We start from the raw sequence: 12168 nt of genomic DNA, 5'->3' as shown, positions 1-12168 counted from the left end.
TACTGGAGGTCCTTCTTGTAATAAGAAGAAACTGACTGACAGGGAAAATTGTTTATAGTGGGTGCTAAAGCCACATAACCCCCAAGCCCACTTAATTCAGAGTCCCAGGACAGCACAGATCCTCTTAGGTGGAATTCCACCCAGGGCAGGGGGAGGAGTTGGTGGTAAGAGATGGAAGAATGATGCTTAATGGAATAGGAGGAAGGAGGAATGGGAGGGAGGAAGGAAGGAAAGAAAGAAGGAAGGAAAGAATAAAGATATGAAAACAAAAGGAAGATGATCTTGGCAAGTTGGTCGATCTCTCTCTCTCTCTCTTTTTTTAGATGGAGTCTCGCTCTGCCACCAGGCTGGAGTGCAGTGGTGCGATCTTGGCTCACTGCAACCTTCGCCTCCCAGTTTCAAGTGATTCTCCTGCCTCAGCCTCCCGAGTAGCTGGGACTACAGGTGTCCGCCACCACACCTGGCCAATTTTTGTATTTTAAGTAGAGAAGGGGTTTCACCATGTTGGCCAGGATGGTCTCGATCTCTTGACCTCATCATGCACCCGTCTCTGCCTCCCAAAGTGCTGGGATTATAGGCATAAGCCACCATGCCTCACTTGGCCAATCTCTGTTAAATCTCAGGGCAAAAGACAGATATATGGCAAAAGGAAGTTGAAATATACTTCTGAACTGTAAACGCTTCTTGGATAGAATTAATTGATCTTCTAGAAGTTGAACACTTGTTTTTTTTTCAAATGAATTACTCAAACAAATTGTTTACTCAACATTGAGACTTTAGTTGCTTTCAAAAATTAGCCTTCCTCTTTTTCATTTCTGGAATGATCCCAGGCTAGCTTTCCTAGTAAGATACATTTTCTTGTGGGACTCATCTTTTAAAGCACCTCCTCTTTTGCCTTATAAAAGCTGATTCTGGTCCTCTGGAGAAAGGACAACAAAGCTTCTGAACTGACATACGCACCTCTTACCTGTGGTCCCCTGGAGCCAGTGAGCCCTGCTTGTTTCGTGACCCAGGAGTGAAGGCAGTTATGAGATGGTGAAGTCAGGCCAACCACAGCATCCCAGCCTAGGAGGGTGGGGCAGCACAGAGGCAGGGACTTTTAGAGCCCCTCAAGTCAGAGCAAGGACCAATCACCTCCTCTTTCTTTGCCTAGGGGACAAAACTTATTCCTGAGCAATGAACTAGGCAGACATTCAGCCATATACAGTCTACTCAAAAAAGTTTAAAAATTTTGCCCTTTTCTGGAAGAATATCTTTCTGCTGTTCCCTGAGAGCTGCAGTGTAGGACACCCCATATATGCCAGTTCTAGGGTTGCCATCCATGTGCACATGACAGTGCTCTGCAGGGCTCTCTGTTACCTCTTCTGAATGTCCTTCCACCCTCCTCTCCTCCTATAGCCTATACTTTTTCTCCCTCTTCTTTCTTCTCTCCTTCTCCCCTTTTCTCCTTACCTTCCTTTTTCTTTCCCTGCTCCCATTCCCCCTCCTTTCCTGCCTTCCTTCTTTCCATATTCCTTCATTCGTTCATGACACATGATGGTTGAGAAAGGGAAGAAGTGGGAGGCAGCCCTGTACGACCACAGAGTGCAGCACAGAGCCTTCGTTCAGTCTATCCACCCCTTTTCAAGTCCCAGCTCAAGGAGTTCAGCTTTGTGGAGTTTTTCCTTAGTGCCTCTATGGAGAGCCAACTGCTGCTTCCTCTGGCCTCCACTTTTCTTGTTCCAAATTTCATCACATAATTTCTTAATTTGTGTTATTATCCGATTCTCTGGGGCTTTCCCTACTGGACAGCGAAAGCTTGAAGAGCAAGGACTAATCTCACGGATTTCTGAGCTCGCAGCTGATACTTGTTCTTGGTCCACAGTATGTGCTCCTTAAGTGTGAACTGGATAAATGAATGAGTAAAATGCATAGTTGATTTCCTGCAATCTGGAGAATAATGTCAAAGTACTTTAGGACAGCCTCAACGCATTGCTCAGTCTGTTCTCAAGTTGCTCTATGTGGCTTGAACACTCCGGATCATCCAGGATAAACTATATATTGCCTCGTTGATATCTGCATACGTTCCCATCTCCTTTTCTTTTTTCTTTTTCTTTTGTTTGCAATGCCCCCTTCTCCTCTCTAACGATATAATCCCCACTCATTTTTCACTGTGAGTTTTCATCTCAGTACTCTTTAGAGACTGTCCTGTCCTCTGCAGCCCTACTTTCCTACTCTGACATACTCACATGGCACTTAATCATTTATGTCTTCTAGCATCTTTTACAGTGGTTTTGAAATTGCTAGTCAATGATCTATAACTTCTTAAGAGTGTCTTTCCGTCTCTTTTTTCTTTTTGTTTTTTTAAACAGGGTCTGGCTGCTCAGGCTAGGGTGCAGTGGTGCGATCTTGGCTCACTGCAACCTCTGCCTCCCAGGCTCAAGCAATTCTCTCATCTGAATCTCCTGAGTAGCTGGTAATATAGGTGCATACCACCATGCCCGGCTATTTTTTTTTTTTTTTTGTAAAGCCAGGAGTTTCACCATGTTGCCCCGGCTGGTCTCAAACTCCAGGGTTCAAGCGATCCTCCCACCTCTGCCTCCCAAAGTGATGGGATTACAGGCATGAGCCACTGTGCCTGGCTCTTTCTTTTCTGTTGTAAGCTTTCTGAAGGCAGAGGTGATGTCACCTACTTGTGCAATTGGCAATGACTCCACTTCTTTCCCCTGTCCTTTCATCTTCACCATATTTCCTTGTTCTCAGTTTCATGGATTACCATGCAGCAGCATGTCTTCTAGAAGTGCAGAGCCATTGTGCTTTTGTCCTAAAACTGTTTTTATAAACAGAGTAAACCATTTCTCTGCCAAATTTTCTTTCTAAACTATGTATTCACCAACTCTTGATGATAGCTAAAAGGTCAGTTTACCTCTTTAAAAAAATACATATACACCCTGCTTATTCCCCAAACATTCCTTGGGAAAGATGACTCAATATAGGGGTTTATTTGGTACCACTGGGCTTTATTTGGTCCCACTTTGTCTGAGATTAGATTATAATGAGTTGTTTCACTGTAGTTTGTTGCTACTCATCTTTGCACCTGGCTCTTAGCATAGCCCCTGACTCCAGTGTACTCCACTAAACTCAAGCGGATCTCCTTTGTAACAGCGGGGTTGAATGTAAGTCTGATATTTACCTTAAAGACCACTCAAAGTGCAGGCCATGGATCAGCAGCATCAGCATCAACTGGAGATTGTTTGAAATGCACATTCGCTAAATTTGTCATGGGGACAGGGGAGGCAGCCATCTGTGTTTTGGCAAGTCCTCCAGGTGGTGTTTCTGATGCAGACTCAGGTTTAAGAACGACTGATATAGACTAGCCTTAGCAGTTAAATTTGTCCAGTAATGAGTTGTTGTATATTAAGGGATCCAGGTTTGTCCAAGGTTCTGGTACATTGTATGGAAATATTCATGGGGCAGAGTGGCAGCTGGAGCTTGTCTTCAGTCTCTGATAGTCTGCCAACAGGAGAGAGAGCTGCCTGTCACCATACATGCCCTGGGCTTTTTTGCTGCCCCTGATTTGCACTTAGCAGCCCAGTCCCCAGCATCCAAGGGATAAGAGAAGTAATAAAGACGGCACTTCATGCAAGCAAGCCCTCCTCTGGCCCCCTGTGCTATGCATGGCATTCCCACAACCTGGCCAAGCCACCCAAGCCCCTGTTCTGCTGAGATTCACCTGCACCAGGTAGACAGTGAGGGATTGTTCAGAGCAAAACACTGTGCAATCAATTGGAGATAACAGAGGCCCAGGGGTCAGGCGGGCTGCCCAGAGCATCTTTCATCTTTGACTTATATTGGTAGGGTGTAAAGTGTGGCATCAGCCTGGCCTGCCTCGTGGTCAATGACTGCCTTGTTCTGCCCTCCATTTATCTGCCATCTCTCTGATGTCACAGGTTTCATTTGGGTAGCTGACTTCAAAGGTGCTTTTCAAATTTTTTTAATTTTTCTATTTCAGGGATAATAGCCCAGCTTTTCAAAAGCATTTTGCTCTGCAATCAAATCAAATATTCTTAAACGGACAGGGCCAAGTCAACCCAGCCCAGGCAAAGAGGCTCCCAAAAGATTGCCAAAAACCGGGTGCCAGTTCTGACAGATGGACAAAGGTAAGCTGTGTTTTCTGTCCCCTCCACTGTATTCTTCTTCTCTCAAACCCATCCTTGTGCTGAGATGTAAAAAACAAAAGCACCCCTCACCATTCCCTGGTTTCTGTGTAAACTGATTAAACGAAGGTATTTTCTACAGGGGTCTACAATAAACTACCCAGGGACAATTGGGCAATGGAGCCAAATACCTGGCTCACTGAGTTTTTCCAATATATTGACCGTAGCTCCATGGAAAAGCCAAGTTGGCTCCGGACTTCATGTTTTATAGACTCGGATTTCCTTTGAAGCCATCTCTATAAATAAACCATAGAACCTGCCACTTTGTGCTCTGTCCCTTTCTTTGTTTGCTTCTATTAATGACAGCCCTGGGACCAAGAAGACTTGGGCAGCCCGAATGCTCTTGTTGGCCCTACTTGGTCAGCACACACTTTCCTCCCACCACCTGCCCGCAGAGGGGATCCCCATTGTTTTGCTTCCCCAGTGCCCCTCCCTCATTCTGGGCACTCAGGTTGAACAGTTTTTCCTGCAAATGCACACAGGCCAGAATCTTTAAAGGCCAGGCACTTTAGTTATCCACTGGTGTCATGTTTGAATACCAGTGTTTTATATTTATACATAGAGAGGATTTTCAAATATAGTCAATTATATGTATACGTATATATGTATACAGACACACACACACACACACACACACACATACCTGCATAGACAACCCCAGCCATTCTCCCACTCCTAGACAGCTCTTTTATGTGGGGAATGGAGTGACTCCTCATCTGTGCCTTCACCATCAAAGCTGGAGCTCTAGGGGTGGAGGAGGGCAGCCACGTGTCCTGACCACCCCAGAGTCTGGGCTTTCCAGGGAAAGACTTTGTGCAATTGCCTGGGTTATTTTTTTTCTTTTTCTTTTTTTACCATGTGCCTCCCCCACCCCCAAATCTCTGCACTAAAGCTTATTGTAGGCAATGTTGAAAGAGAACTGCATTTGAAAGAAAAAATAAAAAAAATCCAAAAAAACTAATGAGAAGAAAAAAATCCATGATAGAGCATTCAATCTTGAATACTCACTGATGGAGTATTCAATTGAGTATTCAAGATTGAATACTCCATTGTGGCTTGCCTGGACCATATGGTGGCCTGAGTTGACTTGTAGGCAGACTGAATGGCTAGATACAAGCCTGGGTCTTTACACTGAAGGGACATATTTCCAGTGAGTAATAATAACTGATATTAATTGACATTTGTTAGTTCCTAGACACTGAGTTGAGTGGTTTACAAGCCTTATCTCACTTAATTCTTATTAAATTCTCACAATATTACTCCGTGGCAGGTTATATCATTATCACATTTTATAAATGAGAAAAATGAAAGCTCAGAAAGTCTGAGATTTACACTCAGGTCTGTCTGCCTCCAGAGCCAAGGATCTTAGCCACAGTGTTTTTGCTGCACCTCAGTGTCCTGCTGCAGATGGCATCTGAATAGGGAAGTACAGAGAAAAGAGAAAGAGGGGGACAATGGTTTTTGACCAAAGAATAGATTTCTCTGGACTTCAGGGAAAATAATTCTGCAAGAGATAAAAGGAGCCATCACCTTTTGGATTTTAGGCCCACTCCTCTCCCCTCAAGGCCTGTCTTCCCTCTGGGGCTAAGGAGAGCCCTCCGCTTCCTCTACAGGAAGGGGGACGATTCCGTTGCTGTTTTAAGTGATGCGGAGTGGGCAATGATGGTTCAATGTCATGTCTGAAGAGCTAGGACCAAACTCAACTCTTCAAACTCTGTATTTTCAGCACTTGACTGTTCACAGTCCCCAAGAGTGTAGGGCAGAGTTAGATATGTCCCTTCTATTTTAGAGATATGATTTCAAAACACTCAGAAAAAAAGTTCAGAGAAAAGGTAGGAAAAACTCCACAGACTAAGACCAAGGGAGACTCATTTACCCAGAAGTTCTCAAAAAAAATATCCAATATAGTAGGAAAGACGAAAAGAATATAAACAAAAGACCGAGGTTGTCTCCAGAAAATATGCCTGCAAGTTCAGACGCCAAAGACATGGAGAGAGGTGAATATAAACAAAGATGGACAGGCACCATGCCACTGACCACTTTCGGGGTGGAGGGGGAAATCTGCAAGTAAACCAAGAGGTGTCAGATGACAACAGACAGGTTTTGAGCAAGAAAACAACAACAACAGTGAAAGGAGAGTTCTGCTATAGGTCAATATTGAAATGGTAACAAGTCAGAGAGAAAACAGAACTCTCCAATACTTGCTTTGCTTCTGTGCTTATTTGAGGAGAAGGATTGTTCAGCTGTAAAGGTTAGCATCGACATTGATGGGAGATAAGTTAAACCCGGGAGAAAGGCAGAGGTGACAAAAGAGAAACTAGGGGATCTATATGTGTGCAAGTCTCCTGGGTGGATCCATCTACTTTCAGGGTAGGAGAGAACTTCATATGAGCTGACTGGAAAGATCTTGAATAATTTCTAAGGAATCTTGAGATCCATGGTCATTGAGAAGCTGGCTTGTGAACACTTGGACTCAGATCCAGCATGAATGTATTAAGGGCAAGTGATGCCAAAATAGGCATCACAGGCATTTAATGAAGCATTTGACAAATTCATGGTTTGAAGCTGGCCCTGCTAACTAATACACTGAATGAAAAAATTAGAATCCCAAAGGTATGGGAGGACTCAGCCAGTAAACTAAACCTAACAAGACAAAAATATCATAAATGCACTCACTATTCAGCACAGAATAGGGTAAGGTGGTTTGATGAGCATACCCTTAGACAAACAAACAAAAACCCAAGGCTTTTAGGCAATTGTAAACTTCATATGAGCCTGAGATGCAATATTATCGCCTAAAGAGTTAGTTCAAATGTGATTTGCATGAATGAAAACATAATGTTGAGAACTACAGAAAAAAGAAATCAAAATATTTTAATGAATGCCTTCCTTCTGCAAAATATTTTCAAATATTTTGGGTTTTTTTCCCACAACCTATAAGGATTTTTTTTTCAGATGAGTTAGAGTTCAAGTACAGAAAGCTAATTAATTTTCTTGAGATCATATAGCCAGGAAGTGGAAATGTCAGAGTTCATAGTCAGGTCAGTTTGATTCCAAAGCCCTGCTCTTTCCACTGTCCCACAATAAGGCCTCTGCAGAGCCAGGTGGGGTTCTGTTAACACGTAGCACAGTGGTGGGCTTGGTGGCGAGAGCTGTGCTCTAGCAGAGATCTTGGTAATCTAGAGTATTTTTAGAGGCCAATTCCTTGTATTACATTGTATTACACTCTAGAGTTAATTCAGGGTACTAATGTCTTCCAGATAAGGGTGAGAACTAAAATATAGTCATAATGATGAGAGGTCTGAAAACTGTCACATAAGAAAACACTAACAACATTTAGCTAGCAAGCTAAAGATTTACAGAGGATTTGAAATGTGTTTTCAAATAGTTGAATGTCTGCCATGGGGCAGAAGGAAGCAGATGTGTTTTGGTTACTTCAGAGGCAGATCTAGAGCCAATGGGGGAAAGTTACATGGACACTGGTTTCCACTCTGTATTAGTTTCCATTACTACTATTTAAAAATTTACTCCAAATTTAGTGGCTTAAACAGCACAAATTTATTATTTGACAGTGCTGTAGGTCAGAAGGCTGATACGGGTCTCCTTGGACTAAAAGGAAGGTGGAGAGAGGCTACAATCCTTCTAGTAGCCATTTTCCTGCCTTTTCCAGCATCTAGAGGCTGCCCACATTTCTTGGCTCATGGTTCCCTTCCTCCATCTACAAAGCCAGCAATGTTGCATCTGTCTACTCTTCCGTAGCCACGTCTTCCTCTCCCAGGTGGAAATGGCTCTCTACCTTTAAGGACTTATATTCTACTAGGAAGCAGAAAATAATGAACAGCAAACACAATAAATATGTAAATTATGCAATATGTTAGGAGGATATAAGAGCTAAGGGGGAAAAAAAACAGCATAGCCGGGGGCATCAGAAATATCTGTGGGGCATTACAGGTTGAAATTTCAAATAGACTAATGAGGGTAGGCCTCATTGTGAAAGTGACATTTGAACAAAAACTTTGAGATGAGGGAGTTAGGCGTGCAGATATCTGGAGAGGAGCATTTAAAACACAGGGAACAGGCGGTGCTAAGGCCTAGAGACAGAAACATTTCTAGTATGTTTCAAGAATAGTAGGACAGTGTAGCTGGAACAGAGATACATGGTTATGGCGGTAAAGGAAGAAGGGGGGTAAATGAGGATACAGGAAAGGAGAAAGGAGATGATGTAAGAAATTTGTAATATCCAAAGACCTATAAAACTCTAAGGTATTGATTTCATGGAGTAGGTTACAGCGGGCGGGGATCATGTAAAATTCATATCTGAATCTCCAGACTGCCTAGCAGAGATCTTCACAAGGTAATTGTCCAATAAACGTTGACTGAATGAATGCTTATATTTTACTAAATTTGGTGAGTCCGTACCATAAATACAGAAGCAATTAGCCTAAAACTTGGTCTAGATGATTCCCTCTCTGCTAACCATTACTTAATGGCAACTGAAAAGAACAGATTACTTGGTTTGCTCGCAAATTAAGTCACTTTTCACCATCCCTTAGTGTCTTCCTTTGCAACATTTGAATAAACCTGTTCCCTAAGTGGGTGCAGTGGAAAAACGTTAGGATGTGGAACAATTTAAGTGCCAGATAAATTATTCATTTGTTCCCTGTAACAAACTAAAAAAAAAAAAAAAAAAAAAATTGGCTCCTTGCCCTCTTTAAAATTTCCCTACGCCCTTTATTTCTCATTCATTCGTTCACTTATTTCACCTTAAATTCTAATCCTATCTTTTTTCTTCTATCCCAGCATCTGCTCTGGGCTCTGAAGAGAGCTTTCTCATCCAAGAGCCTCAGCGAGACACTGAACTCATGATCTCTTCAGAAGCTTAAACATGCTTTGTAATCTCAAGTTTTTAAAACCAGAAGAAGTAGCCAACTGCTCAATATCTTCATTTCATCCTGAGTTCTCACCAGGCAGGCTCTTCTGATTTGAATCTAGACAAAGCAGGACTCATCTTCAAATCAGACCCAGCCTGAACTTGCCCTGAAGGTGACTAAGGTCCCCAGTCTAATAACTGCTAGAATCACCTATGGGACTTTTAAAAACTACCAATACCAGGACCACACCCCAAGATCTACTAAATCAGAAATCTCTAGGTCTTGGGCCCAGGAGTCTGTATTTTCTAAAATCTCATTGTTGATTCTGACACAGACGGTTCATGGATTTAATTCATGTTGCTTCCTTCTAATAAGATGGCACTTATATCATCTGAGGTATCTCCCTTATTTTTAAAGCTGCCCCCAAAATAAATTGCTCAAACTGCCTCTGCAATTCATCCAATTTTCTCATAAAAACAAATAACTGTGTTTTTAATGCTTTAGAAAATTCTCTTTTGGGAGAGGTGAGAGTGGCCATGTTTGTCCTTCATTCATTTTACTAATAGTTCTTAACCTAAGCAGTTTGTTAGCTGTTGGAAATATAATGATTAATTAGACATTGTCCTGGACCTCCTACTACTCTGCCTACAGTAGGAGAGGCAGAAAAACAAGCAATGTGTGGTGGGAGGTACTATTTGGAACAGATACATGATTTGGAGTATTAGTAGGCAGATACCCAAATAAAGGCATCACAGAAGATACACGCACATGTATATTTTTTTTGTGTGAGGATAAGTGTGTGCACAGATCCATGTAATTTGCTCACAGATCCTTTGTTCTTACATTATTTTCAATTTTCAGGTTGAAATGATCTAGCCTGGTTTGCTTTTAGTTCTTTAAAAAGCACACTTCGGATATCGGGTAAACACCTCCCTGTGTAAGCATCACAGTTGCCCACAAGCACGTGAGAATGCATGAATGCAGAAGCCCAGGAGAAAGAAGAGGCTCCACAGCCTTCACCACCCAGGCCAGCAAAACTGGCATCACAAGCAAGAACATGACATTTTTCGTTGTAGTTTGGCAAGTGTGATTCCAGGTCTGTACTGAACTCTGGGATTCAGAGCATCTATTCTATGTATCAGGAAAAACCTTCTGTATAACTTTGTATTATATGTTCCCTCTCCCTCAACTCACACATTGCAAAGTGCTTACCTTATGCATCCTCTATTTCAGATGTATCAAAGTCCTGCAAACAGCTCTACATTTTCTGCAACTTGCATCATTTCATAGAATTGTGGTGAATATCCCCAGAGCAGAGGAACAGACAGAGGTTCTCATAAGCACTGCTGAAGAATTCTTATAATGAAATAAATAAAAATTCTTTACCTCTCTCTCTCTCTCTCTGTGTGTGTGTGTGTGTGTGTGTGTGCCCACGTATGCCTCTATACAGGGATCACTGTAGCCTTTACTATTTGTGATTAGAGTTATTTATTTATTTATTTTTTATTTTTGGAGACAGAGTCTCCCTCTGTTGCCCAGGCTGGAGAGCAGTGGCATGATCTTGGCTCACTGCAACCTCCGCCTCCCGGGCTCAAGCAATTCTCCTGCCTCAGCCTCCCAAGTAGCTGGGACTATAGGTACACACCACCACACCTGGCTAATTTTTTGTATTCTAGTAGAGATGAGATTTCACCATGTTGCCCAGGCTGGTCTCAAACTCCTGAGCTCAGGCAATCCGCCTGCTTCAGCCTCCCAAAGTGCTAGGATTACAGGCATGAGCCACCGTGCATGGCCTAGGATGATTTTATTTACAGTATTTCATTTCATCCTTCCAGTTCCATGAAGAAGGCAGAGACAGCTGGTATTATATACATTTTGCAAACAACAACAAAAACATGCCCAGCTTGTATCTTATTCAATTTTAACAGCTAGTGAGAGGAGGAGCCTGAATGTGAACCAAAGGTTCTGGCTTCGTATAATTTTTATTTTATTATTATTTATTTATTTTAGAGACATGGTCTCATCATGTTACTCAGGCTAGTCTCAGACTCCTTGGCTCAAGTAATCCTCCCTCCTTGGTCTCCCAAAGCGTTGGGATTACAGGTGTGCACCACCATGCCGAGTCAAAGTTTCTGGCCTCAAATAGAAACGTCTTTACTATATATCATCCAGATATACAAGTACATTCTTTGGCAGTTCATACCCCACAACACTTCTAAGGAGTGGTAAGTCTATGAACTGGCTACTTTCAGAGTCTCTTCTTTGTATGGAGTCCAAACTAAGGCTGATGCCCCAAACTAAGGCAGAAGTTGTTTTCTCTGTGAATATTTAACACTGGTTTCTTGGGTAGGGCCATCCATGCTGGCAATTCATTAGGGTTTGAAAGTGTCTCTAATGAGTGCCATTAGTAATGCTGATTGCTCATGGGTATCACTCTTTCCTCACTACTGTTGGCAATGGCTCTTTCTGGTTTGTAGTGTGACTTTTGTAGGTTGTTTCCATTGTCTGTTTAAAACAAGACTACCATGGACAAGAGGGATTAAGTGTGTAATAGAAATGTATTTTGTTTGGGACAAACTGGACCGGGGCAAGATGAGAACTCTACATCCCCCTACAGCTCTGTCCATCATAGCTGTTGTCATTTACTGTAATGAGTTACATGGATTAATGCTGATAGCTTCGAAGGTACTGGGTTAGGATAATTTTGCCTTTATGAGATGTCACCCTGAGGTCAGGAAATAAATGTCACAGGCCCCTAGAAAAGCAAGTTGAAAAGGTGAGGGGCATGAAGTCCTGCCTCCAGGGTGACTGAGGGTGTTCCCAGCACACCCTGATGACAGCCTGCACCGTTTGTCCTCATCTGCAGGGGGACAAATTCCCTGGAGCCTGTGATTATTAATGGGGCACCAGCTGCTTTGTCTTTATTGCTGTCAGTCACAGTGTCTGCCTCTGCCAGTCTGCAGGGATGTGGCTTCTGAAGTCAGAGTGCAGAGCCGCCAATCAGTGTTTACCTTCTCCCTGCCCTTTCTTACCTTCCACACCAGCTCCAGCTTACTTGCACGAATAGTTCCCTTAATTCCATGAGCTGCCTCAGTCAACTG

The sequence above is a fragment of the Piliocolobus tephrosceles genome, chromosome 1 (genome assembly GCF_002776525.5).
Source record: "Piliocolobus tephrosceles isolate RC106 chromosome 1, ASM277652v3, whole genome shotgun sequence".
Taxonomy (NCBI): domain Eukaryota; kingdom Metazoa; phylum Chordata; class Mammalia; order Primates; family Cercopithecidae; genus Piliocolobus; species Piliocolobus tephrosceles.
This window is presented reverse-complemented; position numbering follows the sequence as displayed.